At 35.4% G+C, this 27,987-nt stretch overlaps 1 protein-coding gene and 1 long non-coding RNA gene across 5 annotated transcripts in view; both read left to right on the top strand.

Moving 5' to 3' along the window:
* Nucleotides 1-27,987, top strand: part of SETD3 (SET domain containing 3, actin N3(tau)-histidine methyltransferase) — a 110,003-nt gene that overhangs the window by 37,296 nt on the left and 44,720 nt on the right. The window lies entirely within an intron of this gene.
* LOC130456354 (uncharacterized) lies at nt 447-27,620 on the top strand. Its single transcript, XR_008915095.1, has 3 exons — nt 447-919; nt 1,168-1,245; nt 27,587-27,620. It is a non-coding gene; the product is annotated as an uncharacterized LOC130456354 (long non-coding RNA).

Consider the following 27,987-nt stretch of genomic DNA (forward strand, 5'->3'; position numbering starts at 1 on the left):
TACAGTAAGCCATTTGACTTCTTAGCTATTGCTGAGATTTGGTGGAATGGGATTTGTGCTTGGACTATGATTTTAGTGTACCTTGTTTAAAGGGGACATATTTGATAGGGGAAGAGATTGTAGATAGTGGCCTCTTATATTAATTAACAATTATGTGAGGAAATCCAGCCCCTGATCAGGGGAAATGTTATACTGCATTTGGATGAGAATCTATAAAAGCAGGAAATGAAAAGTAATGCTTTCAGGGGGATAAAAAGAGAGTAATACTCTGACCATCTAGAAAATAGAAATTTGCATTGGAGTTTGGAAATTAGATCTTAAAATTGGCATAGAAACATAATATTGAAGCTATCTAGACATCTATTGGAATTCTTGTTGTTGGCTTACACTCTTATTCTTTCTTTTTTTCCCATCTCTTTCCCTCTCCTTTGTAAAAACAGAACAGCTGATACATTTGTGGCTTGCTTTAATGATAATCTTATACCTCAAAAGGTAGAGGAAGTAAACAGGGGAACTGCAATTCTGGACCCGATTCTGATTTACAAGGAGGAACTGGTTGCTGAAGTAGAAATTACAGGAACCTTGGCGGCAAGGGCAAGTGACCAATCCCCCTCAGACTTCATGATAGAAGAGAGGAAGACTGGACATGGTCTTGACATGCACCCTAGATTTTGGGAAGAACAGGTTTCAAAAAATACAAGGAAAGTTTAGGTAAAATCCAAAGGCCTATTATTTTTTAGAGGAAAGCCCTTACAAAATAGGATACTCTCAAGAATGAAGTTCTGAAGATACAAGCAGAAATGGATTCAATTGAAAGGAAAAGTCAGTGCTGCCTAAAGAGACTGATGAATATACACAGGGATCTCAATGACCAATTGAGATTTTTAAAGACATTTATAGAAGATGGAAGCAAGAGGAGGTAACAGAATGAATACAAAAAAGTACCACAGTCATATAACAATAGTGTCAGCAGTACTAAAGCTCCAAATGAGCTACACTTGGCAATAAGTATTTAGGACATGATTTTTTGTTTGTGATGGTTCAGGCTAAAGGAAGATGAAAGAAATGATAGAACTCCTACTCATGGTGGATAGGATGATAATAATGGATGATAGTGTAAAGGTTGAACTACTCAACTCTTATATTGCTTCTGTTTTCTCTTAAAAGGAGAATGATCTTTGGACTGGGGAGGAAAGAACAAAAATGGTTTTCAAGGAGTAGAAACCCAAGATCAATGAGGAGATGGTAAGACAGCATCTAGCTGCCCTCAAGTTCAAGTCACTAGTCCCAAATGAACTCCATCCTAGGGGTCTAAAAGATGGCAGATAAGATTGCTGAGCTGCTGTTAGTTATCTTGTAAAGATCTTAGATAATGAGGAAAATGCTTATAGGGTTGAAGAAAGGCAAATGTGTCTGATTTTGAAAAAGAAGGAAAAGGCTGGCTTTCACTATAGATCAGTGAACACAACTTCTTTGATTCTTCAAGACATAAAGTCAAAGAAGTCCAACTCACTGCCCTATAGTTTGAAGATTCCAGAAGTCCTCCTCTGATACTTCATCATGGAATGAAAGTGACCCTGAGCCCTAGAAGATTATGCCAAGAAAATATGGTCTCTGGCAAGTTCTGCCATGCTGGAAAGGCTTCAGGTATGGTCCAGATTATAAATTATCTGCTTGTGAAGGACCGACCAGACAAGCTAAGTAGAAAGAGGATCATTACTAGTAAAGTGGTCACAAGATGACAATTCTTTGTTCATGGCCACCCACAAACTTGATTTCTATTCCTGACAAAATTCTAGAACATATTTTAAAGAAGTTTTATTGTTACTTTTTGTATTTATATTGCAGTCTTTTTCTCTTTAACATTTCTTTCTCCCAGAGAGCCATTTCCAGTTTCCCACACTGTTTAAGAAGGAATGTTTTCCTTATCAGTTTCTAGGATAAAAATTGTTGATTATAGTTCCTCAGACAGAGTGTGAATTTTTTTTTTTTTAGTATTATAGACCTTAATGTCACTGCATATGTTTTACTAGAATACATTAGAGGATCATTGACTTAGATTTGGAATGAACCTTAAAAGTTATCTAATCCAACATCCTTGAATGGGTTTGTGAATTCTTAGAGAGGCAGCAATCACTAAAAGTCAGTCAGCTTCATCAAGAGCAACCATACCTGTCAGAGTAATCTCATTTTCCATTGTGACAAGATTACTGGGCTGGTATCTCCGGAGTGCTGTGGATACAGTTTTGCTAAATTTTAGCAAAGCATTTTACAAATTCTGTCATTAAGTCTATCCTGTATTTCATCAGAAATCTATTCTTACAGTGTTAACAAGTGACTATATTACAGCCACTTGAAAAACTATTCAGAGGGAGTCTATTAACTCTCAAAAGAACTCTGTCTACTTTTGGATATTTCTGATTTTTGGGGGGAAGTTTTTACTTGTATTTCTTTTCTCTTTTTCTGTCTCTCCTCTTCCCTGAAGAAAGTCTCTTTTCTGAATTATAGCCCTTTAGATAACTGAGGACAGTTATCACATTCTACTTCTATATTTTCTCTTTCATGACAAATAATCCTATTTCCCTCAGTTGGTCTTCAGATGGTCTCCAGTCCTCTCACCATTTTAGTTATTTACCTACACTAGAGATTATTCATGTCCTTCCAAATATAGTCCAGATGTGGCCAAACCCAGGCAGATTCAGTGGGATTATTACTTCTTAATGCCTTAATGTAGTCTTCCATGATGGCAATGTCCCTTGCTTATAAAGTTCCTGCTATTTTTACTTCAATTATTTTTTTCTTTAAATTAGTGACCTTGACTATGACACTTCATTTCTTTGCTCCAGGTTCTCTCATTTGTAAAATGAAACGGGGTTGACCTACATCATCTTTAAGATACAATTCAATTGAACAGGCACTTATTAAACTGCTACTATGTGAGAGGCAGTATATTAGCAGCTGTACCTTCTGAATGTGGAAATGGTCATAGTCTGAGACTTAGACCTAAGAGCCAGGAAGGAGAGAGAGGAATATATCAGATTCTCTGCTTTTCACTGAATTAGACTTGTAACAGATCTCTAGGTAAATGAGTCTATCCCTCTGATGATTTGCTTCTATGTCAGTTTTGTAATTCATACTAAGCAAGTTTCATTCATATTCTCCAACCAGAAAGTACTACAATGCTGTTGTTTAGGTAGTTAGTATAGGACACAGCTTTAGAGACTCCTAAATAAAGGCAGTGGCTGGAGGAAGAACCTGGCAATGGTATTTGAATAAACAGAATAGGGTAGACATTCCTTGGGAGACCTTGGGTCTCTTGATAGCCACAGTTTAGAATATTTTGTCTTACAAATTGCTTTTCTTTAGGCAGATTTAGCATAGCCCTTACAGCTACTATTTTAGGCATACTCTGATTACTATCCTTCCCTTAAACACAGAAGACCCTTTATTTAGAATTTTTTATTCTTTTATTCTACTTTTGTTTATTTATTACATGAAACTGATGAATTCATTCTGCTTTTTTGCATATTTTATTGATTCTCTTTAAAAAAAAAACTTACTTTGCCTTCAGATTGATAATAAAGAGTATCATTTCCACAACAGAAGAGTGGTAAGTGGTAGGCAGTTGAGATCAAGTGAATTACCTAGGGGTCACACAGCTAGGAAGTTGTCTGAGACCAGCTATATCTCCAGGCCTGACTTTATCCACTGAGACACTTAGCTGTTTTGGAATGATGCTTTTTTTTTTTAACATCATGATCATTTACCAGTAGTTTTCTCCTTCTTTTAGTAGTGCTTTCCATTATAACAAATAAGTACAATCAAGTCACAACAATGGAAACATCAGCTCTGTCTGAATATATATGTCTTTTTTCATGTATCTCTGTTAAGATATAGGGAGCATACTTCAATCCTTTGTAACTATATTTTGGGCACTTCTTTGAGCAGACTTCTGTAATTTTTCACTGTGATTTTCCTTTACATCTTCAATTCATTTTAATAAGCATTTACTAAAAACCTACTCAGGGAAATGTGCTTAGCATTTTGCTGAAATGCTGTGGAGGGTAAAAGTACAATGATTTTGCTGCTTCTAAAGAGCTTATAATTTTACTGAGAAAACAAGAGGTAAACAAAAACAAAAACAAAAACAAAAAAAAAACAAAAATAGAGAGTAATTCAAAAGCAAATCTGTGTCCAAAAGTCAGGTAGAGAAGGTATCAGTATAGTTTAGATCTTGAAAGATTAAAGATATTTTGATACTTAGAGAGTCAGGGTGGGGAGGAAGTTAAGCCCTGAAAGCATGAACTGAAACATGGATGTAAGAAAGAACCTGACAAATATTGAGGAGAAAAGGATACTTCTGTTAGGGCAGTGGTTGTGAAACCAGAGAAAGAAAGGCACTAGAATTTTCACAGGAGTTTACAGGGTGGCAAATAAGATATGCTTCAGTGGAAGAGATTCTTAAAAGGCTAAAGTCAAAGGGATTTTGTTTTGATTTTTAGTAAGAAAGTGAATCTATGAGTTTCTGGGCACTACAGTTTTAGGGATACTTTTATAAGTGATCTTAGAACTTCACTGAACAGTGGTCTAACCTCATATATGTTCTTAACTATTATCTCATTTCCTTGGTTTCTATTTTCCTCATATTTTTCTTATTCTTGAGGATTCCCTGCATTCCAAAATTATCATTTTTTACTATTTAGTTCCCCTTCAAATTTCCTTACACCTCTATAGCCAGTGATTTCCAGGTTTTTTTTGGCTATGTCACTCAAGATATGCTAGTTTGAAATTCTTTAAACAAAGATTAGATGTAGACTATAATATTGTGTATTAAATCTCATTTAGATACAGTCTGGACTATAGATTGCCTTTGAGGTCCCTTTTGATGCTAATAGTCTGTGATTTCCATAAGGATAATAGTTAGGAGATGATCTAGAAATAGCAGAAAGGAGTGTGCTAACCCCTTCTATCCATTTTCTCCCTTGCCTTTGCCCCATTTCTGTGTTCTCCCTTCTTACCTTCCTCTTTTGAAATTTTCTTCAAAGTCTTATAGAAAGTCTTTCCTGATCTCCTGGTTTTTTGTACTTTTTTCTCTCTTCAAATTTTTTTACATTTACTATGGTTTGTAGTTACTTAATGATGTGCATGTTATTCATTCCCAGGAGAACTCCTGAAGGTCAGAAACTACCTCTTTTTTTTTTTTGTATGTGTATACTCATCGACTAGGGATCAGCTGTTCTGTGTACAGTCAGATCATTGATTTGTCAAAACAATGATCAAAATACGTAAAATGGTAGAAGGAATGGAAAAATAAAAAGATACAATTGAAACAACTCAATCCTGAAAGCAATTAAGTGATAATGAAAAGGGGATAATGGTGGACAGCATAATTAATGACAGTGATTATGATAATTTCAAACAGAAATTAAATTATGTAAGACAACTGTCTTCCAAGGAGACTAGATGAGCCTCAGAAGTCCCTTATATATAGTAAAAACTTAAATTGTCAAGAGATCATTTAGAATATAAACTACTTCATAAATCTTACAGAGAAGGTTGATGGATAATTATGAGCAGTATTATCTTGTAAAGCATAAAAAATAACAAGTAAAACCCATATGAAGAAAGCTTAAAGAGAACCAATATGCAAAGTCTTCCTCAGGATGTTTGACAGTGAGAATAGTAAACAGAAGAAAAGTCAAAAAGATTGTTTTTCATTTTAAATTTAACAATCAATGACAATAGCAACACCTCACTCTTTAAAATCATACTCCTAGATGTGTTGTAGAAATGTCAATAAAGAGAAAAAGTCGGGGAAAAAAACAACTGGATTGGATGCAGGTTATAAAAGAAATTGTCATGTGCTGGACATGACAGTTGTGAGAATTCTGAGGGATCATTTCATTAGATAGGAACTTTGGCTCATATTTCACAGAACTGAAAAGGACCTTTGAGGACCCTCTAGTTCAGTCTTGTATATGAAGGAGAAGAAAATAGAAAAAATATGGAAAACATATCTGACTCTACTAATATTGGGGGGAGGGGAGTTAGGTGACCAAGGGGACATCACCAACTATCAACCTATATGCCTACAGAATTTTCCATTTATGCAATATCTTCTGAGACATCTCTACACACAGACCTAGGATATTCCTGTTGAAGGTATTAATGCAGGATTTAGCAAACAATATTATAAAATGGACCACACCTTTACCATGTTAAAATTGTCTGAAATATGTTGAGAATACATTCTCCTGCTGTGCTTATTGTTTGTTGATTATGAAAAAGCATTTTAATCAATCTAGAAAATGTTACCTGAAAGGCTCTCTTCCAACAAGTTATCTATATACATCAAAAACATTTAAGATTCCTTGAAAGAAAAAAATTACAAAAATAACCCTGTGACATGAGGCTATGTTGGCGAAGACATGGCACTTGTCCCCTGGTGACCAAGAGGGTACTCTCCATTCCCCCTCTCCAAAGCACCCTAGGACATTTTACATAACCTACCCCTCTGCCCAGCTGCCCAATGCAAGCACTTCCTCCCTTCACTCTCTGGGGTAATGCATAGCCAGCTTGAAGTTGCAGTTTGGGCACATGATCTTGAAAAGGTTCGCCAATGCTGGACTAAGGAATAGTAAAATAGGGAAATTTATGCTTAGCAAAAGTGTTGGCACTTTGATGGAAGAGCTCTAGTACAGAATCTATACTGAAAAAGTATTTCCTTGGATAATAAGGTTATCTCTCTATATGTTGATGACATTGTGCTGGTTTTCTCAAATCCAGAGGACATTGTAGAGCTTCCTCTGGAGATCTATATAAGTACTTGAGTTTCATCTGACCTGATGAAAGACCAAGAGTACATAGAATGCCTATTTTATAGATTGACCTAAAGTTGGGTGCACAAACTGTAGAACCTGTCTTATTTGTGCATGTTGTGTGTGTGTGTGTGTGTGTGTGTGTGTGTGTGTGTGTGCTGGCCAAGTAATATACATGGACAATGATTTGGGCTAAGAATCAAATATGAGAAGTTAAATTGCATTTAGAAAATTGCAGAATTTCTCCACTGACTGAAACTTTCTTCTGGAACAAAGGCTAGTTTTGTTTTGTTTTTTTAAATACTTGGACCTTCTGTCCAAGTATTAATTCTAAAACAGAAGATTGGCAGGGTCTAGACAATGAGGGTTAAATGATTTGCCCAGGATCAGACAACTAGAAAGTGTCTGAGGCCAGATTTGAACCCAGGTTCTCCCAACTTCACTGTGCTACCTAGATGAAGGTTAGCCTTTTTAATATTAGTGTTATGAAGTAGTGCTTCTTGACATGAACATAGTAGTCTTAAAAGAATTTAAATGGGTAGTGGAGTGGCACGTGGAGAAGAAAAAAATGTCATAAGAGAAATGCATGCTAAGAAGAGAACTTGATTGTATGGCAAGGACAAGGGTTGACAAATTGAATAGGCTGTGGCATCTACTGGTATGTTTGCATCAAGAAAAGACAAGGAGAATTTCCAATACATTTATCAGACTTATCATGGGAGGTGAATTTCATTATTTTTCCTTGGAGGGAACATCCAGAAAACAGAATCATAAATTCATTTGAGGATCCCCAGTCTCTAGCACATAATAAGCCTTTAATAAATACAGTTGAATTTGTATAGGTGATGGCGCAAATGAGTTTGCTCAGTAACATTAAGCTTCCTGTCCTAAATGTTATTTATAAGTCATTATTATTCTGAACTCATTACTCTTAAATGAAAAAAAAAAACCTTTGTGATGAGAAAATTGTCTAAAGTTAATATTTAGGCTTTTCCTTTATAATTAATCTCAGGAATATCTTTTCTAGTTATTTAAAGATGTTCCATAGAGATAGGGGAACAAACTAAAATGGGCAAATTCAAAAGATACTATGAAGACAAGTTTGTTAGACCTTGGTATGATAGTGGATGTTTGGAATGAAGTTCATTAATAAGTATATCTGAGATTTTTTTTTGCTTGATATTTATGGTCTTGCCTAACCTGTAGCATAATGAGGAAAAATAGAAAATGGGGATATGAAAGGAAGGTAAGCAGTTCTATTTTCAATATTTTGATTTCAGTTGACTATAAAATATTCAGTTAAACTAATATAAAGTCTCAATAGAATGCTATGTATAAATAACCTAAAGAGTAAAGCTCAATATTGGACAGATAGATATATATATATCATCTATATAAATATACATATATATATTAATAAAAGCCAAGGAAATAATTAGAAGAACAGGGCCCTGGGGACTAACATCTAAACAATCATAATCTTTTGGTTATTTTCATTTCTGAAGCCGGTCTCCTTAATTGCTGATTACTTTGGGATAGAATATTGCATTTGTTGCAATTCATACTTAAGGCCCATTGGGCACCCCTTCCAATAAGAGATCACATATTCATCAAAATGTTGAATTGATGTTTTTTAAAAAATGCTTTCTTTGTTGGGCACAGATATACTGGCTCATAAATTCATAAATCAAATCATTTGCAGAACCCCTACTCAAAGGATCTGAGTAAAAAGATTTTCTGTTTATTTTTATATTCTTATAAATGATTTTGTGAGACACTACTGTCTCTTTGTAGTTGAGTTGGGTGGCATTCATTCCTAGAGAAAAAAATTTTTCTAAAGCCATTTTCTTTTCTTTTAGTTCCCACTGTATGAGCCAGCTTCTCAAGTTGTAATTTGATTTGGTTGTGTTTGATTATTCCCTCCCCAACTCTGTATCCTCTCTGACTCCATTTTTTTCCTGTAGAGTTTAATACTAAACTTGTACATATGTATGTGTGTGTGTTTGTGTTCAACCTCCTCCTATTTGGTTTAAATAAGATTAAGATTCACCTGATACTTATAACCCCTCCCCCCCCACACTTTCCTCTAGATATTTGTATTCTTTTAGAATACCCCATTTATGAGTAAGAGTAAGTTCTACTCCTTTCTTATTTTTTCTCTAATGTATTTGTTTTCCCTCCTTTTTCTTTGTTCTCTTAAAATCATCACAATAGAACAAAACCATCCCTAGACCTTCTCTTTGTCATATTTAACTCCTATCACTGTATGACAGAATATTCAAGGGACACTTCCTTCCACTCCTCACTCCTGCTCCCCCCATTAGAATGTATGCACTTCATTATTGTTTAGCTCCTAGTTACTCAAATATATGTGATATTTTAGATTTCTCTTGACTCCTGTATTTGTATTATAAATTATCTACTCAGCTCTCATCCTTTCTTTAAGAATGCATCTGAGTTCTCTGTATCACTTAAGGTTCAATTTTTTCCCTTTAGGATTTTTTACTTTTAGGTTAAGTCATTTTCTGTCAAAAGCCATTATCTTTTTTCCCTTTTGGAATATTCTAAGATTCCAATTAAGTGGCTGTTTCCAAATCTTGTGAGATAGTGACTGTGACCTCCTAATGGGCTCCCTGTCTCAAGTCTCTCACCACTGTAGTCCATACTTCATACAAAATAATTTTCCTTTATCACAAATAGATTTGATCATGTGACTCCCTTAGTTCTAGTGGCTTCTTATTAAAACTCTAGGATAAAATTATAAACTACTCTATTTAGCTTTTAAGACTTTCCAAACTTGGGCTCACTTATCTTTCTAGTATTCACCTTCCTACACTATGACCCAGCCAAACTGGCCTTCTCATTGTTTCACACACATAATGATCCTTTGCCTATCTGCATATTTACACTGACTGCCCCATGCACATAGAATGTGCTTCCTCCTTATTTTTGCCTCGTAGAGTCACTGTGTGCCCTTAAGACACAGTTTAAGCACTAGTTTTTATAAGAAGCTCCTGTTCTTTCCAACCAGCTGCTAGGGCTTTTATTTCTAAATTATTTATTCCCTGTATATATTTATATATATTAACTATATTTCTGCTACATATATTTTAGATACTTATTGTCTCCCCATTCAATTATGTATCTTATGAGTAATAATTGTTTCATTCTTTGTACATGTATCCCTAGAGCCTGGCACAGGGCTTGTTACATAGGAAGTACTTGATAAATGCTTATTGTTTGATGCTTTGACTCCATTGCCCAATCTGTGGCCATGTCAATGCCGCCTTGATTTTTGCTTTCTGCAGTTCACCCCAGATACTTGACCATACTGCCATCTTTCTACCATATTACCGTGTTTCATAATTGAACCCTCTAAGTCAAGGGCCTTGCTATGTTGCCTTGAGGCCCTGTTGTGCTGATTGATCAGAATTCATTGTATTTAACTGGCTGTAGGCAACCAACCATTCTTCACTACCATATTCCTGGTGTAGTCACAGCTTCCCAAGCCCTATCCTCCTCCTACCCACATCTTCCCTCCATCCCACCTTATGCCACCCCACCTCCCCAGGCCTTGTTGTCCTGATTATAGTGCTTACCATATCTAGCTAGCTGATCATATTTCACTGCCATCTTCCTGCCATGCCATGAGGCCTTTATTACACCCACTCACTCACTTTCAGCTTTGGGCAGAGTAATCAAATCCATACTAACATTGCTTCAGGAAAGGACATGTCAGTGGCCTGCCTGACTGATCTCCAGATACAAACTCCCTTTCCTGACCATAACTTCTCTATATGTGCTGTCTCCCTTACTACAATGAAAGATCTTTAAGTGCATTTCTTTGGTATCTGCATCCGTAGGTCTTTTCATAGCCCTGATAAATATTAAGTGCTTAATAAGCATTCTTCATTTGTTTATAGGGAATTCTTCCTTTATTTGGACTCTGTGCTGGATCTCTTCCATTAACAGTGACGAATACCTTTGGTGAGCACATGTCTCACTTGATAACAAAAAGCTGTCAAATAAGTTTATCACTTTTGTTTATCTTTCAAGAAATATTGTACAATACTGATATTTGCATGAGACATACCTCTGTAGAATCCTTCTTTAATCTTTATCATGTCATGGATGCAACCCTGGGTTCTCGAAAGCTTTGTTGATGGAGTATAAGCTCTGGCAGGTTCTACCACGCTGAAAAGGCTTTCAGTGAGGCTATCCTAGCTAAGTACTAGGAGACACTTCATCAATAGGCTGGCTACTTGGATTCTTTTCAAATAAAGCTGTACAAATTTCTGTATCAACAGAACTGAATAGTTAATCCTCTTTATGTACATTTATTTCCTATAAATGACACATTTCCTTATGACTGACTTAGGAATGTTTTGTTTCACCAAGATCTACTAAAAGTAGTCTTGGCTTCTTGGCCTGTTCAGACTTGGGTATATGTGCTTTGTTAAGACTGTCAGTTAATGTTATTCATGATTGTGATTCTTAGAAAGAAGGATGGAATAGCTTGCAGCCTTTCTAAATTTACATCATATATTAAATCCAGCCATTGTTGACAATGATTGAAAACTGTTACCCCCTGGCTATTTGGTGGCTTATTCTAATACCTACTATGCTTATAGACCACTAGATGTAACTCTGTTCAAAACTTTGACATTAATGGAAGTGTACTATATTGGTTTCTGTATTAGAAAAATTATAGAAATGTTGCAGTAGCTATTTCATCCTGTTTTTCTCTTAGTGACTGGAGTGGGTTTTATTAGTTTTTTTCTCTGCATAGTTATTGATGATGCTTTTTTTAACCTCAATTTTACTGAAATATGCCAAACTTCACACTAAATTTAAATGTAACTGAATTTTCAGTTCAACAACTAAATTTCTTATGGATTTCAAATACATGGAGCATATGCTATTTTTTTCAGCCTACCAGATTACTTCTGACTTGAAATGTATGACACTATCTTAAATACGTGAGCTTTAGCTGATTGTGAATATTGATGTTTTACTTTATACTTCCCTTTGGGTGTATTTAAATCAGTATTATATTTACATTTTTAAACCAATTAATAGCTTACCCAAATAAAATTGACCTCAACCATATTTAACTATTCTAGTTCAGCTTTACTCAGTTCCAGTCTAAGCCGAGAAAATCATAGTCTAAGAAGTAATGGAAACCTTAGAGAAATTTTAGCATGTTGTCTCAGTGTAGACTAATACCCATTGCTCTTTTACTTACTTTCAATCTAGTACAACAAAGAATAACTCTAATAGAGCATCCACATAATATCACTTCGGATAGCTGAAGACCCTTATATCATACACACATATATATACCCCACGTCAAGTCTTCTCTAAACTACACATTCTCAGCATTCTCAGATATCTCAATGGATACTCAAAAGTACAGCTTCCTTAACTTTTACCGTACTGATCACTTTTCTTTATACAATAATTGATCAATAATCAACAAATATTAATTAAGCATCTGCTTTCTACAAAGCACTTTTAGCTCTCAAAACCTAGAACCAAAATAGATTTCAAACATACATCATACCAATTCATACAAATCTTCTGATCAACTCAAACCTCAAGGTCTTTTTTATGTTAACTGGGGTTACGTGCCCAGTGATGATGTGTTCATAGAGATTTTCATGAAGTAGATTGTTTTAACCTAGTTTTAGATCGTATACATTTTTACTTTATTACTATATTTTATTTTGTCTCATCGTTTCAGCCTATCAAGATAATTTAGAATCCTGATTCTGTTAAATAGTATATTAGTGAATCTTTGAAGTTTTGTATCATTCATGACTTTGATAAGATTGATTTATATTTTCACTTATATCTTTGGTTTTTAAATAGGACCAAAGACAAAGCACTATGGCTTACAATCTATTGAACTTTGAAGTTGATATCATTTATATTAATCAACTATTTTTTTTTACCTTGATGTTAGAGCCCTTATAACTTTTTGAATACAGGGAAGCGACATGATGAAATTGGAGATTTATATTAGCAATGATATATAGTGAGTGAATTATAGAGGCAAGAGTCTGGGATCAGGAGTAGCATCCAGAATAGTAACATAGATGTAAGGTGATAAGGACCTAGGGTACACTGGTGACAGTGGTAATGGAGGAGAAGGGAGTAAAAAACAGAGAGATATGTCAAATAAAGAAAAGCAATGAAAACATTTGGTTCCAAATTGAGTATCTCTGTTTTTAAAATGTAGAAAGGAACCTCCTCTAAAGTCCTATTTGGATGCTTTATTGTACCATGAAGGTGTTGGTAGATTCTTGAAGGCTATGCAAGCAAAGTACAAGCTCTGACAGGTCTTAACAGGTTTCAGGTATCATCCTATATTGGACAGTGGTTTGTTGCCTGACAATCAGCTAAGTTAAGAGACAGCCATCATCATGCTAAGTAATGGGAAATTGAATTTTTGGCCACAGCAACTCTTAAGCCTTCTACTTATTTCCCTTAGTGCTGTGATTTGTATTGTTGGAGAGAATACCCACATAACGTTACATTGTACGTCTTTGAAATATTGAAGTAATTGAAGACAAGGAAAGAAGTTGTGTTTAATATTTTATATGTAACCATCAAAGTTATATAGAAGAAAAATATCCACACCAAAACAAAAAAAAATTCTGCTTTACTCTTTTTGCTAACATTAGGTGTTTTGGATTGAATTCAGGCCACCACATTTTAAGAAGTAACTTATGAATGAGAATGTGTTTTGAAATATGGTGACAGGGTCAGGTAGGTGACTCAGTGGATAGAGAGCCTAGAGACAGCAGGTCCTGGATTCAAATCTTCCCTCAGACACTTCCTAGCTGTGTGACCCTGGTCAAGTGCCCATTGCTAACCCTTACTGCTGTTCTGCCTTGGAACTAATACACAGTATGTATTCTTAGTGTTTAGGAAACTATGTCATAAGAAATAGTTTAAAGAAATGACTGTGTTTAGCTTAAAGATAAAGCAATTTTGAAGAAGACAGATGGTAAACTTTCAAATATGAAGACTCCATTTAAGGTCCATATCACACTTCATAGTCCTCCATCCATAAAAGCATTCTTTGGTGGAACCACCTCCCACAGTCAAAGCAAGGCCTCCTTCCTTTTCCCTCCTTTTCAGTTTTTCTGCATTCCTCCTCACCCCATAAGCTCTTTTCTTTCTGAGATCATAGGAGTCACCCTCTCATTATTGTTTAGCTACTGATTTCACTGGGCTTAACACATGCTCTCCTTTTTATCCTCCTGCTCCTTTCCCTGTTTTTCTTGTTCCCTCCCATGTTGTAATGTAGTCCTACAAAAAAAAAAAATTGATTTACCTATAGATGGGTTATTTTCAGGTTCTGTTCATAATGTCCTGTGCATGCCTCTTCACCATAGCTCTACCTTATTTCCACTTTCACCTCTAACTTCTTGTGTACATTTTTTTAAAGTCACTAGTCTATCTGTTGTCACTCCATTACAGTTGCTGTCCTTGGCTTCTGCTTTTATTCACTTCTATGTTTCTGTTGGCTTGGGGTGTTAGAGAAGCATATAATCTCTTCAGTTCTGGTTTCAGTTCTGATACATTTTTATGATTGAACATCCATCTTTTTCATGGATAGTGAAGCTCAGATTTTCTGGGTAAATTACCCTGGACTATGTCCTGAGCTTCACTGTTCTTTAGAACACATTATTCTCTTCCCTCCTATATTTTCTAGTGGTTGCAGAACAGTCTTGCATTATTTGAATATCCTTTCCTTTATGTTTGAAAGTCATTCTTTCAATCACTTGTAGAATTTGTTTCTGAACTGAATTGTTCAATACTTAAGTGTTTTAGAGTTTGCAGCCTTGGATTTTTTTCTGCAAGTGATCTGTGAATTCCTTCAATTTGCATTTCATTTTCTGTTTTAAAAGTTTTGTGTAGTTCTCTTGTTACTTCCTGTATCATGATGTTAAAGTTTTTTTGTATTATTATGCCCTTTTTGAGAGATTTGTGATTTTTGGGTTCATCTTTATGCATCTTGCCTTTGAGATTGGTATGTTTTGGTGAGGCTTTCCTTTGCAGATTCCAGTTTTTCTATTTCTGCTCATTATTTTTCCTGTATAGGCCCTAAATACTGCTCTCATAATTCTTATTTATCTTGAACCCTTGGAACATCTCAAATAAAATGGGAAATTATGGACCTGGTGACACCATGTCAGTGGTGTGAAGAGAAATGATCTTTGAAGGGAGATATAGACCTTATAATTGGGAGTGGCTTGGAAGATTTAGTACTTGAAAAGTCTATTTGTCCTGAATCAAAAGTGGAGGGATTTGGAACTTCTGGGAGCAACTGATATTTGGGGGAGTGAGCAAACATGGACCTAGGAAGTAGATATTAAAGGAAATGTGGAAGAAAAATGCTGTGGGGTAGGCCAGCCTCCCATAGGGGATGGGGTCTTGGAGGTGGGATGGTGTCGGCAGAATGATGAATGTGGCACAGCTTTCTATTTAACCCACAGCACAAATTTCACAGGATAAACTGCTCCACCTTGGCTGAGGCTTGGCTTTATTTTATACCCTCATGATCACAGATCTACTTGGCCCACAGTTTCATTCTCAACATACATGTTTCCATAGAACCTAACAACAGATGTGAAACCTAAGGACATAGTCAAGAAAACATTGTTGCTAAGTGCAGGGTCAGAGGGTAGAATCAACATGACCCAGATATATGTTGGGGAATTCAGAGCACAGATTTGTCAGAAGTTTTTATGCCTAAAAAAAGAGGATCCTATCTAAGTGGGTGGTATATAAGAATCCTTAGGTTTAATTTTGTAAGTGGGATCTCCTGGTAATATTCTGGGGGGGGGGGGGGAACAGAGTGGGACATCTATATTAACCCTGCAATCATGTTGCTCTCATCTATTTTTCCTGGGGTTGAGTAAGAGCAATTCTAATAATAGGGGATGTTAGTAAATGTGGGTTTTTAAATTAATAAAAAATAACTACATATTATCTTTTAAAATTTTTATTAATAATAACTAGGGCAAAAGAACTGCCTGAATTCAGCCCAGTTGGCAGGTCCAAAAAAGGAAGAGGGAGGAGTTTCAGCCACTTAAATACAATCTCGAAAAATGCAGGGAGGTGGGAAAAGAGAATATTGGGAAATACTAAGGGGCTTTTGGGGGATGAAGTCCAAAGGCTCAAAATCTCCATTTATACATATTCCCCCTGTTATCCTATTGGGAAACTAGTTTCCTCAAAAGGATCATGGAAACATAATCAACTTAAAAATTGCAATAATTTGTGGATAAAAGGAAAAGAGAACAAAACCAATGATTACTAGGTTGGCAAAAAGCCAATTTGGGGGCAGTTCCCTTTGGCATAAGAGTATACATTTAAAACAAAGGCATTTCAATCCCTCATAGTTCAGTTTGCATCACAAAGTTCACTCTGGATCTTCTGGTGTAGCATGTGGTCTCTGTAGGTATCTATCTTCATGGCACATTCTGGATTCTGGGAGGTAGCAAGTTTTTTATCATAAAATTACACAAATTTAAATCAAAGTTCAAACAATAACTTGGCCCCCCTGAGGTGAATAATAACAAACACAGGGATCACTCAGGGATGCATGCCTGAGTTATGAGGTATATGAATCGATTTGCAAAAGAAAATGAAAAACATGAAAAATCCAAATAAAAGAGAAAAATAACTTGTGGATGAAATACAAAATGTAAAAATCTCATGTCTAAAAAAATCTAAAGGAAGAACAAATCTATAACAGGTCCTTGAATCAGGGCCCAAATAAAATGATTTAAGCAATTATGCATTTTACCCAGTCAGTAGCCAGGACTACAGAAAGTTTGCCACACTATGAAAGACAGAAAAGGGACTAGATTATAGGATCCAGATTGGGGCCAAATTTGAGATACTTAGTAGAATGCAGGACAAGGAAAACCTGCCTTTAACACATGGTAAACAGCTGCAACCTTGAACCCCAAACAAGTTCAAGTCCTCTTGTCATGGCTCAAAATTTTCATCAATCGTATTGGGATTGGTTGGTCTATTTTTGTATTCTCTTGAATCAGACAGAATCATTAAGCAAAGTCCCATATTTTTTTAAACAATGACATCATTTTTATAGTCTAAAGCTTTTTGGGAATGCATTAATATTAGTGTTTAAATGTATTTAAAAATTGTATTACTGCAAAATAAAAAAATAAAGAAAAATCTTCTCAATACTGATGACATGTGCTTCAAATACAAAAAGGAGAGAAAAAATAAAACTCAGATACTATATTGCACATGCAAGGAAAAACAATAAAAAAGTTTTAAATATATATATAGCTTAAAATCAGTGACACACTGTGTCAGCCACATGTGAGTATAAATGATTTTCAGAATAAAACATTAATACAGTAAATAATGCACATTCACAGAAGTACCAAAGTCCCCAAAATTCACACTAGCCCAGATAATTACAATAGCAAACAAACCCACTATCATATTTCACATAAGTTGCTGTATGACATTAAAAAACCTACGAACTGATGGATATTTGTCACAATTTTTACAGATGTAGCAAATCTTTCAACCTTAGAAAACATATTTTTAAACAAAGTAAAACTTAATTGGGTCTAGAACATCATCAAGAAATCTAGATTGTTCTGCTGTAAGTAAATTAAAATGAAAAGTTTTGTAGGAGCTCTTTTTTGCAGCTTCCTGATTCATAGAAATACCTTGATAGGAATATTTCTTTATTTCTCTACCTTTAATACAACATTCTTTATAATATATATGTAAATATATAAATTAGAAAATCATCCATTTAGAAATTACTATTTACTAAAATTATTTCTAAAGACCCCTTAAAATTACAATTAAATTTTTATTAAATTCTCCAAAGGTTGCATACTATGTAACCAGTTTTGTTGAAATTCATCCATCATCATCTATGTGGCAATCAACAAAGGCAACATGTGATCTTCAATGGATCTAGTGATAAGGGTTTTGGGCAAGATGTTCATGGGCTTATACAGTGATATTTTGTTCTTCAGCAGAGATAAAGGTACAAATTAAAGATCAATATAGGCAAAACATCGTAGCTTAAAATGATTCAATATAACAAAGATATTGATTAAATTAAAATGGATAAAGTTAAAAAAATTTTAACCTTAAAGCAGTCAGTAAATACAATAATATAAACCAATGAGAAGGTGCAGACAGGCAGTGTAGTCAAAATCCTTTTTACCAATCCCACTAGACTTGTTCACTATTATAGGAGGAGAATAAACTCGAAAATATTGGCAAGAAACTTACAGATCTCTTTTAAAGTTTCCTTCCCCTCACCCCATATTTATTATCCATTTAGATTTCATTTGTCAGAGGTCTGAATTTCCTCATAGAAGTAAAGGGAAGAATCTCCACTCTGCATTTTGAGAACAGTTAGGACTTTTAGAACTTTGTCAAAATACTTCAGGTTGGTTTATAGCATAAGCAGCCTAGCTTATGGCATATTCTTGAGGAGAGGGAAATAAAATGGGAAATCTCCAATGAAAATAAAATCTCTCAGGAAAAGAATTAAGCAGATCCAAACTGCACTTTTTAGCTCTACCAACTCAAACTGTTGTTTCAGAGTTTCAAGCATGCTTTGCAATAGCATTTTTTTCTGGAAGATGGGGTTTATTTACAGAGTAAACAGAAAGAAGCAAAACTTTGAGGGTAAACAATAGCCTATTTGCATATGAGAGAAAAAATACTTCTCCTTGGTGTTTTGGGTCAAGAGAAAGAAAGGGAAAAAAAAGCCAGGCTTATTCCCCAAAATTGACTTTAAATCTACTTATTTAGAACTAACTGCTGTCCCTGTGAAAAACCTTTAGTAATAGCCTTCTAAACTAGGAGTCTAGGATCAGCTTAAAAAAATCTGCTTGACAATTAGAAGATGTGGATTCTTTTCTCCAAGCTGAGAAATGGCTATGGTGGGCTAGAAACACACATGGAGTGTGGAAAGGGATTGGGGCAGAAAGATTTTTATATATCACCCTCTGTGGGAAAAAATGGCTGGGATTGGCAGGATCTTGTGGTGGGTCTAGTCTGGGCAAGAGGAGGCTCCAAGCTGGGTAGAGAGCAGTGAGGAATGCTGGCCAAGCAGATGGACAGGAGAAACAGCAGGCAGCAGAAGGTGGCAGGGCCAGGCAGGAGCGCAGCCATACCCAGTCCCTCATGGTGGGCAGTGAGCAGACAAATTTACTATCTTTACTTTAAGGCTATCTGCTCAAAAATTTTTGAGAATTCGCAATCACTTTGTGGTAAGCCAAAAATGTGGGTTTTAAAATTAATAATAAATAACTATAATCTTATAAAAAAATTTTTATTAATAATAAGGCAAAAGAACTGTCTGAATTCAGTCCAGTGGCAGGTCCAAAAAAGGAAGAGGGAGGAGTTACAGCCACTTAAATACAATCACACAAAATGCGGGGACACAGGAAAAGGGAATTTTGGGAAATACTGAAGGACTTCTGGGGGATGAAGTCCAAAGGCTCAAAATTTCCATTTATACATGAGAGAAGTCACAAGAGGGGGCTGAGTGGATGATTCCATCCTGCCAAGGAGCCACTTTGTAACCTCCTGGTTTCTACAAGTGATCATGTCAAAACATTGTGACTTTGGTGGCTCCTGGCAGAAAAAGGTAACCCAGGGAAAGTAGATTAATGGTAGGGTACATAATCAGGGATGTAGTAGGGATGCAACCCTACCATGGGACAATATGCTCTGTAACACCTGCAAAAATTGTCATTTTTCTGAGAGTCATAGTGAAAAAGGGGAATCCATGGAGCAGGCTCTTCATGGTAGTAGCAGAAACCACCTGGAAAGGAAATCCTGGAATGGATTCCCTGAAAGCTTTGGTTGCATGAGAGAAAAAAAGAGAGGTCAGATAATTATAGGGGTCATGAATCAGAGAATGAGGGTCTAGCATCAACAGATAGAAAGTATGATGAAGAGAGTAAGAAGAGCCCAAGAAGTAGGTACAGGAATAGGTAAGGCTTGACTACAATGTTCAAAAGGCTTGGAGGAGAGGGACCTGGCCCTGGTACAAAGTCCCAAACCAGGAACTGAGGCTAGAGATATAAGTAAAAAGAAGATACAAAACACAGTGAAGAAATACCATGGATCATGAGATATCCAAGAAGTAAAGACGTATTCTACAATAAGTAGAATAAATAGATAAATAAATAGCACAATATCACCACCAACAACCCTCCAAAAATCTTGGCTATAAGGACTCTAGTTGGAGAAGGAATGAAGTAAAAGATCAAGAATAATACTATATCAAAATAAGAATTCTGTTAAAAATAATCAGAAGGAGAATACATAGTTTAGAGCAGTTGGTGGTAATGGTAGCAGACTGTGAAAATTAGAGTGGAGAAAACTTGACTCAAACAACAAGGAAAACTGAAAAATAAAATGTCAAGTATCTACTTTCAAAACCAACTTATATGAAAAATAGGTCATGGAAAAATGTCAGAATCATTGGAAAACTTTGGCCAAAAAAAAATGAAGAAAGAAAATATATAAATGTATTAGGACTGGAAGGCAAGGTGAAAATAGAAAAAATCCAGTTTGTTGTAGTCATACATTAAACTCAGTAGAGATTCAGGTAGACATAGGAAAAGGAGAGGAAGTTGTAAGAGCGAGAGTAAGTGTTGGGAAAGAATAATCTCAAACCAACAAATTTTAGTTTTTGAGCACTTATTGTAAGGGATGATTTAGTAGAGAGAAGGTATTAGGAACAAACACACACATTGTTTTCTTGAAATGGTGAAGAGGAGGGACCAAGGAGTAGGAAGTGAATTATAGGTTGCTAATATTAATCAGATCTCTTCTACTCCACCCTCTTCTTCTTTGTAAAGAAGTTGGAGTAAGAGAAAATCTGTGGGGCTGTTTTAGAGTGAAATACACAATTAACAATCTTCTCAGTGAATGTAAATGGAATGAACTCCACCATAACATGGAGGAGGGCAGGAGCAGAATGAATTTAGGGAGCATAATCCAACAATATTTTGTTTGTAAAAAATACACTTAAGACATTCATACAAAGTTAAAATGCTTCAGGTGAATTAAAAAAAAATAGGCAGAGCAATTATTTCCAAAAAGTCAACAGTAAAAATAGGTATATGTAAAAGATATAAGCTGCTAAACAACAAAATGCCTAAAGTCACCATATATAATGATGCAATATCTAGTATTTATATAACACTGAGGCTTTCAAAGTGTTTTATGTATGTCTTAACAACCCTGTGAGGTAGATGCTGTATCTCTATTTAAAGATGAGGCACATAGAGGTTAAATTATGTTTCCATAGTCACATAACTAGTATCTGAGGCAAGATTCAAACTTGGGTCTTCTTGACTCCTAAATCTGACACTCACTGTATTGTGATAAATCTCATCTGATTTGATCCTCCTAACAACTCTGAGTTTGGTCCTCTTTACCATTTTATTGATGAGAAAATTGAAATAGAAAGTGAGTTACCCAGAGTCACACAGCTACTAAATTTTTGACAGAATTCAAACTTAAGTCTTCCTGATTCTAAGACCAGTACTTCATGCAGTACTTCCCTGACTAATAACAAGAATGTCCAATATTGAAGAATTGGAATTGAATTCTAGGGAAAAAAAGACACAGCATGAATTGATAAATTAGGAACTATTTTAAGCAATCTAATAAAATTTATAAATTGTTGACTATTTTTTAAATAAGGAAAATCAAATTCCCCATGTAAAAAATGTAGAAAGATAAATAGCAACAAATGAAAAGGAAAAAATATTGTTAGGTGTTTTGCACAATTAAAATGCCATTAAAACTAAGAACAAATTATATAAATGAATATTTACCAAAATATAAAATCCTCAGATTAATGATGAATAGAGAATTTAAGTAACACAATCACAGGATAAAGAAATTGAACAAACCATTAAAAAGTTTGTCAAATGAGGGGCAGCTGGGTAGACAGTGGATTGAGAGCCAGGCCTAGAGACGGGAGGTCCTAAGTTCAAATGTGACCTCAGACACTTCCCAGCTGTGTGACCCTGGGGGGCAAGTAAGGGCCTAGCCCTTACCACTCTTCTGCCTTGGAATCAATACACAATATCGATTCCAAGAATGAATAAGGGTTTAATTAAAAAAAAAAAAGTTTGTCAAATGCTAACTATGTGCCAGGCACTGGGCTAAAGTATGGATATTCAAAGATAGTAAAAAAATAATAGTCTGTGCCTTAATGGAGTTTACCTTCTAATAGGAGACACTATCCATATGAATAAATATGCATAAGATATATTAGTTTATTAAAGAAACTTTAGAGGGCAAGGCACTAGTACCAGGGAAGATTGGAGATAAGGAAAAAAGAAAGGGATCTTTGAAAAGATTTAGCTCAAATTCACCAATGTTTTCTCTAGACCAAAGGATTTCCTTGAAACTATATTTATGGAATATGAATGTAATAAGATACTGTTATGTTTTTAGAAATGATGAAAGGAGCACATTCAGAGAAACCTAGAAGAACTTCTATGAACTGATAGGTTGAGCATAATCAGAGCAACTTATGAAATGACTGTACAATTTATAAAGGAAATCAGCGATCAATAAAGATAAGTCTATAAGTCTGATAAATCATACTTCCTTTGTCCTGGAAGAGAAGTGATAAATCAAGTTTGCAAAATGAGACATAGAGCAATTGTGTGAATTTCAATGGATTATTTTAAAAACAAATAGAACAGACAATAATTCTGAATGGGACAAAGACAAATAGGACCCTTTTGGAACTACCATGTTAAATTTTAATTCTCATACAAAAACTTTTTTAAAAAGCTATAAGGAAGAAACAAGATAAATGGTATATAATAGAAGTTCAGAGTTACATATAAGATACATTTTTTTGTTTTTCTGTGCATATTGAAATATTTATGTTAATAAGTTAATGAAAAATTTATTAAATAGGAGGGAAAAGAAAATAACTCATTAGTCCTTTCTAATTTCACAAGTTTATTTACTTGATATTTTTTGACTCATGTTTAGATTATAAAGTATCTCTTTTACTCTGGCCTTTTCATGAGGAATGCTTGAAAATTCTCTTTTCTACTCAATGACCATAGTTTTTCCCTTGCAGAATTATACTCAATCTTTCAGGGTAGGTTATTCTTTCTTATAAATTAGTATCCTTTGCTTGTTTGAATTTTGTATTACAGGATTTTTCCTTATATAATATTTGTACCATAGTTTTGAGTGATCCTAACTGTGATTCCTTGGTTCTTGATTTATTTCTTTTTTGCCTACTTTTCATTGTGTCTATATCTATGTATCTATATACAAAGCATTTTTGATGCAGAAGCTGTGGGGTTTTGCTGTGACATTCCTGGAAGATTTTTATTTGGAAGTTCCAAGATTTGATCAGTGGATTTTTTATATTTTTACTTTGGACTCTGGTTCTGATAACTGGGTAGTTTTCTTTTACTATTTCTTATCTCCTAGAGTCATTGAGGTCATTGACTCCATTGTTTTTTCCAGGGAGTTCATTAAACGCATCAGTAATTACTTTTTGTTCTAAGTTTTTTCTTTTCAGTATTTTCCTACTGAGCTCTCTGTATCAATTTTAATTTGATTCATTTTTTGTCTTTGCTTTATTTTTTCCAGCCACTCTTGGAGTGCTTGGAGCTAAACTTTTCTTCCCCTGAAGTTCTAATTGTGTTTTTATATAGTTTCTCTTTTCTTCTATGCTTACTTGTTGGAATCTCCTAACCTATGTTTGTTTTTGTTTTTGTTTTTATTTTTACTGTACTTAATGTCTTCTTTTGTTACTCATATCTCTCTAGCTCCAGTTCTAGGTTTGAGATTTTATGCTTGGGCCAGGGTCCTTTCTCTTCACACATTTGGATGGGGTAGTTAGGCCCTATGGTTTCCTGGTTTCCTACTGCTGGCTTCTATCTTCTCTGGAATGTCTGCTTTCTCCTTTGTTGTAAGGAACAAGAAAACCAGTCTGACATGCACCCTGGATTTGGAGAGAGGTGGTGTCAAAGAGTTGAGAAGAAGGATTGGTAGCATAGCATGAGCTCAAATTCTATATGGGAATTCATCTAAAAGAGATAGAAAATTCTCAAAATTCTGAAGACACAAAAGGAAATAATTCTGATGGAGTTTTCTGTTGTCCCAAATGAATTCTATCTTCAAATATTGACAGAATTTGCTAATACGATTGCTAAGCATCTATTAATGCTTTGAAATACTGAGAATGAGAGGGGAACTATGTAATTGAAGGGCAAATGTAGGCTCATTTTCAAACAAGGTCTATCATTTTTAAATGATAAATGGGCCTAGAGTTTAGAAGATCTGAGTTCAAATCCAACCTTAGACACTTAATTACTTATGTGAGCTTTGGCTGATTAGTTAATCTCTGTTTGCTTTAGTTTCCTCAGCTGTAAATGGGATAATAATGACACCTACCTTGCAGAGTTGTTGTGAGGATAAAATGAGATAATACTTATAAAAGCCTGGCATATAGTAAATACTCTATAAATAACTATTCTCTTCCTTTTCCCTTCCCTTCTTAAAACTGGAGTCAATGAGCTTTTTAAAATAATATTTTAAATGTGTATTTTTATATAATTGGGTTTTTTTGGTCATCCTATATATTTCATTTCATGTATTTTGAGAGAGGGTCCATAGACTTAAATGGTCTGTCAGAGGGGTTCCATGATAGAAAAGTGACTAACAACTCTTTGGTTAGAGCATTGGGTTGAATCTTATAAGCCACAATTTAATGAGTACTTGTGAAGCTGTAAGTTTTTTTTTTTTAAATCAATTTCTTGAATACAAGATAGAGGAAGCATAGTTAAATAGCAGTTTGAAAAAGACCTAAAGGCAATCTGGCCTCAGCTACTTCCTAACCTGTGTGACCCTGGGCAAGTCACTTAACCCTAATTGCCTGGTCCTTACCAATCTTCTTTGTTGAAACTAGTGCACAGTATTGATTTTAAGATGGAAGGTAAAGGTTTTAAAAAATAAAACAATTTTTTAATGAAAAAAAGAAAGATTTAAAGGCTTTAGTGAGCTGCAGTATGAATAAACAGTGTGGTATGTATATGGCAACTGTAAAATCTCATGAAAACTTGGGCTGCATAAGAGGAAAATAAAAATTTATAGAAAAAAGAAGGTGACAGTTGTTTAGTAGTCTGCCTGGGTTAAAATACATCTGAAGTATTCATCCAAAATCCAGAGAAGTAGAAGTAGTATAGTATAGTAGAAGTATAGTAGCTTCCTAGCTACTCACTCACCCAACATAAAAGTCCAAAGGAGAAAATCCAGAGAAGTCCAAGAAGCCAGGTTCCCAAGTCAAAGCCAAGTTCAAGTCCAAAGCTGCCTCCAAGAGGCAAGTCACCAGCTGTGAAGATTCAAGCTGAATACTCCTTGGACCGGAAATTCAGGACATTTTGTAGTCCTTTTTCCACATCACTTCCTGTCCCTTCCCCTCTTCACACAGGCTTCCAAATTGCCTAGCACTGCCCAGAGGGCAGTGTCTGTAGGATCCACCTCTCATTCTCTGAGGGTATAAACTCTTATCAAAGGATTCACAAGTTTCTGACTGATTGAGTTAAAAGGGTGGAGCTCTCCAAGTAGGTGATTTGTGAACTCCCTTACTTAGTGTTAAGTAGGGGGGTTAAGTTTTTGGTTGATTCATTCAAAATAGACAAAGAGAATAAAGAATTCCCTTTCACACAACAACCAAAATAATCTTACTTAGAAACCTTCATCTGCTTCCTTTTGCTAGTAGGACAAAATACAGTTCTTTGCCTGGCATTTAAAGCTTTCTGCAGTCTACCTTCAAATCTATCTGGTTGGTTTTGTTTCATACATTCTAGGCCAGGGGTCCCCAAACTGTGGCCCCCACCGCTTCTGGAAGGGGCACCTCTTTCATTGGTGGTCAGTGAAAGGAGCAGTGCATGTGGCGGCACCGCAAAGAGCATCACTCACTTACAGTACTTTTTCCAGGGACATGATCCTTTGCAGGTCACCTTGTTCTGAGAGTAACTGAATGAGAATGAGACGCTGCACAAAGGATTATGTGGCTACACAATGGAAGATGTCAGCATGGTGAGAGGCGATCTGGGGGAGGGGATTCCGCACTGTGTGTACTGCTGCCCAATATAGTGGTGGCAGTGATGGGTCTGTGCAAGGTGTGACAGACCCATCACAGCCAGCGCTGCAGCCTCTGCTATCCCAGACAGCAGTATACAAATTTGTTCATATTTTTTTTAATAGTCCAGCCCTCCAACGATCTGAGGGACAGTGAACTGGCCTCCTGTATAAAAAGTTTGGGGACCCCTGCTCTAGGCTATAAGGTATCTCCCCACCCTTGAGCAAGTTGTTTCCCCTTTCAGGAATGTACTTCCTCCTTATCTTTTCTTTCAAATCTCAGGTCAGGTACTACTTCTTCCACAAAACCTTTTTTGGTCCTGCTGGCTAAATGTTCTTTTTTTCCACAGATTTCTTAGGGCAGTTTATCCAGATCTTTATACTGCCCCATCACAGTTTTCCTTGTATTTTACATAGTGTACTAATAGCATCCCACCTTGTATGAGATAAGTCAACTCCTTTAGCAAATAGACTATTATCTTTATATACCTAGCACTATATCTTACACATATAAAATATATTATGTTGGTTGAATTAAATGTCTGAAAATAATATAACATTAAAATTAGTGGTCTTTAATGTGTGCTTAATGTTTTAAAACTTAGATTTAGAGGGCAGCTTGGGTGGCTCAGTGGACTGAGAGCCAGGTCTAGAGACTGGAGATCTTAGGTTCAAAACTGACTTTGGATACTTCCTAGCTGTAGGATCCTAGGCAAATTACTTAACCCCCATTGCCTAGCCCTTACCACTCTTCTGAGGCAGTAGGTAAGGGTTTAAAAAAACAACTTAGATTTAGAATGGTTATGGAGATTGTATACTGAAATGTTCTATAAACAACTGCTTTTTAAATTTCTGATAAATGAATAACCATCTTGTTTGGTGAATTTCTGAGAGAATGTTCACAGTTACCGTTATAGTTCTTTTTACCTGCCTCTCTTTCCCTCTTTTTCTCAGACATATTTACATAACTTATTAATTAAGAGCTTAAGTAGGTGGGGTCAGAGAGTGAGCTCCTGCTAACATTACATTATTGCATATGTCTATTTATTTATGGATATATGTTTTAACTTAGAATGCTAGAGGGTACAGATTATTTTAGTCATCATTATAAAGAATGTTATACATTCATTGTATCCCTTTGGGCATTTTAGAATTGAACTTAGAAGGCTTTTGTTTCACAGATAAAAATGTGTTTCCCATCTCATAATACAATGGACCTCTGAGTAAAATAGAATAATATGATTATGACTTATTAAGAATCCCAGTTGTGTTGTCTTTTATTATTTATTTATTTGTTTGTTTGCCCTAATAAATCTAGGAGGGAGGGAGGGAGAGAGAGAAAGAGAGAGAGAGAGAGAGAGAGAAAGAGAGAGCGAGAGAGAGAGCGAGAGAGAGAGCGAGAGAGAGAGAGAGAGAGAGAGAGAGAGAGAGAGAGAGAGAGCGAGAGAGAGCGCATGTGTGTGTGCATGTGGTGATTTTTAGGGTAATAGCATTAATATCTTAAATTTCTAGATCATTTTAAGGCTTGCAGTTCACTTTCCTCACAACAACCCTGTGAGGTAGGTAATGCAAGTATTATTATCCCCATTTTACAGATGAGAAAACTGAGGCTCAGAGAGATGGCGTGGCTTGCCTACAGTTCCACAGCTAAGTGGCAGAACTTGGACCAGAACCCAGGTCTTCTGACTCTAAATCCAGTACATTTTCCATCATACCACTGGTAAACAGCAGCTTTCAAATTTTCTGCCATATTTTTTTTAATTGAAAGATTAGTTTGTAGCAATCATCTTTTGTTGAGGTTTAAATCTAATGTACTTATAGCAGAGGTATAGTCAGAAAAAGTAAAAGTCTGGATCTTTACTGTATTCTTGTCAAAATTTCAGAACCAAATTATGGGGAAAACTACTTTCTCTCAACTTCATCCCTCCATCCTTTCCCTGTATCTAACAAAATATCTGCCTTATTTTTAGACAATCAGCCACATTTATTAAATTCC

This window comes from Monodelphis domestica, chromosome 1, assembly GCF_027887165.1.
Source record: "Monodelphis domestica isolate mMonDom1 chromosome 1, mMonDom1.pri, whole genome shotgun sequence".
NCBI lineage: Eukaryota > Metazoa > Chordata > Mammalia > Didelphimorphia > Didelphidae > Monodelphis > Monodelphis domestica.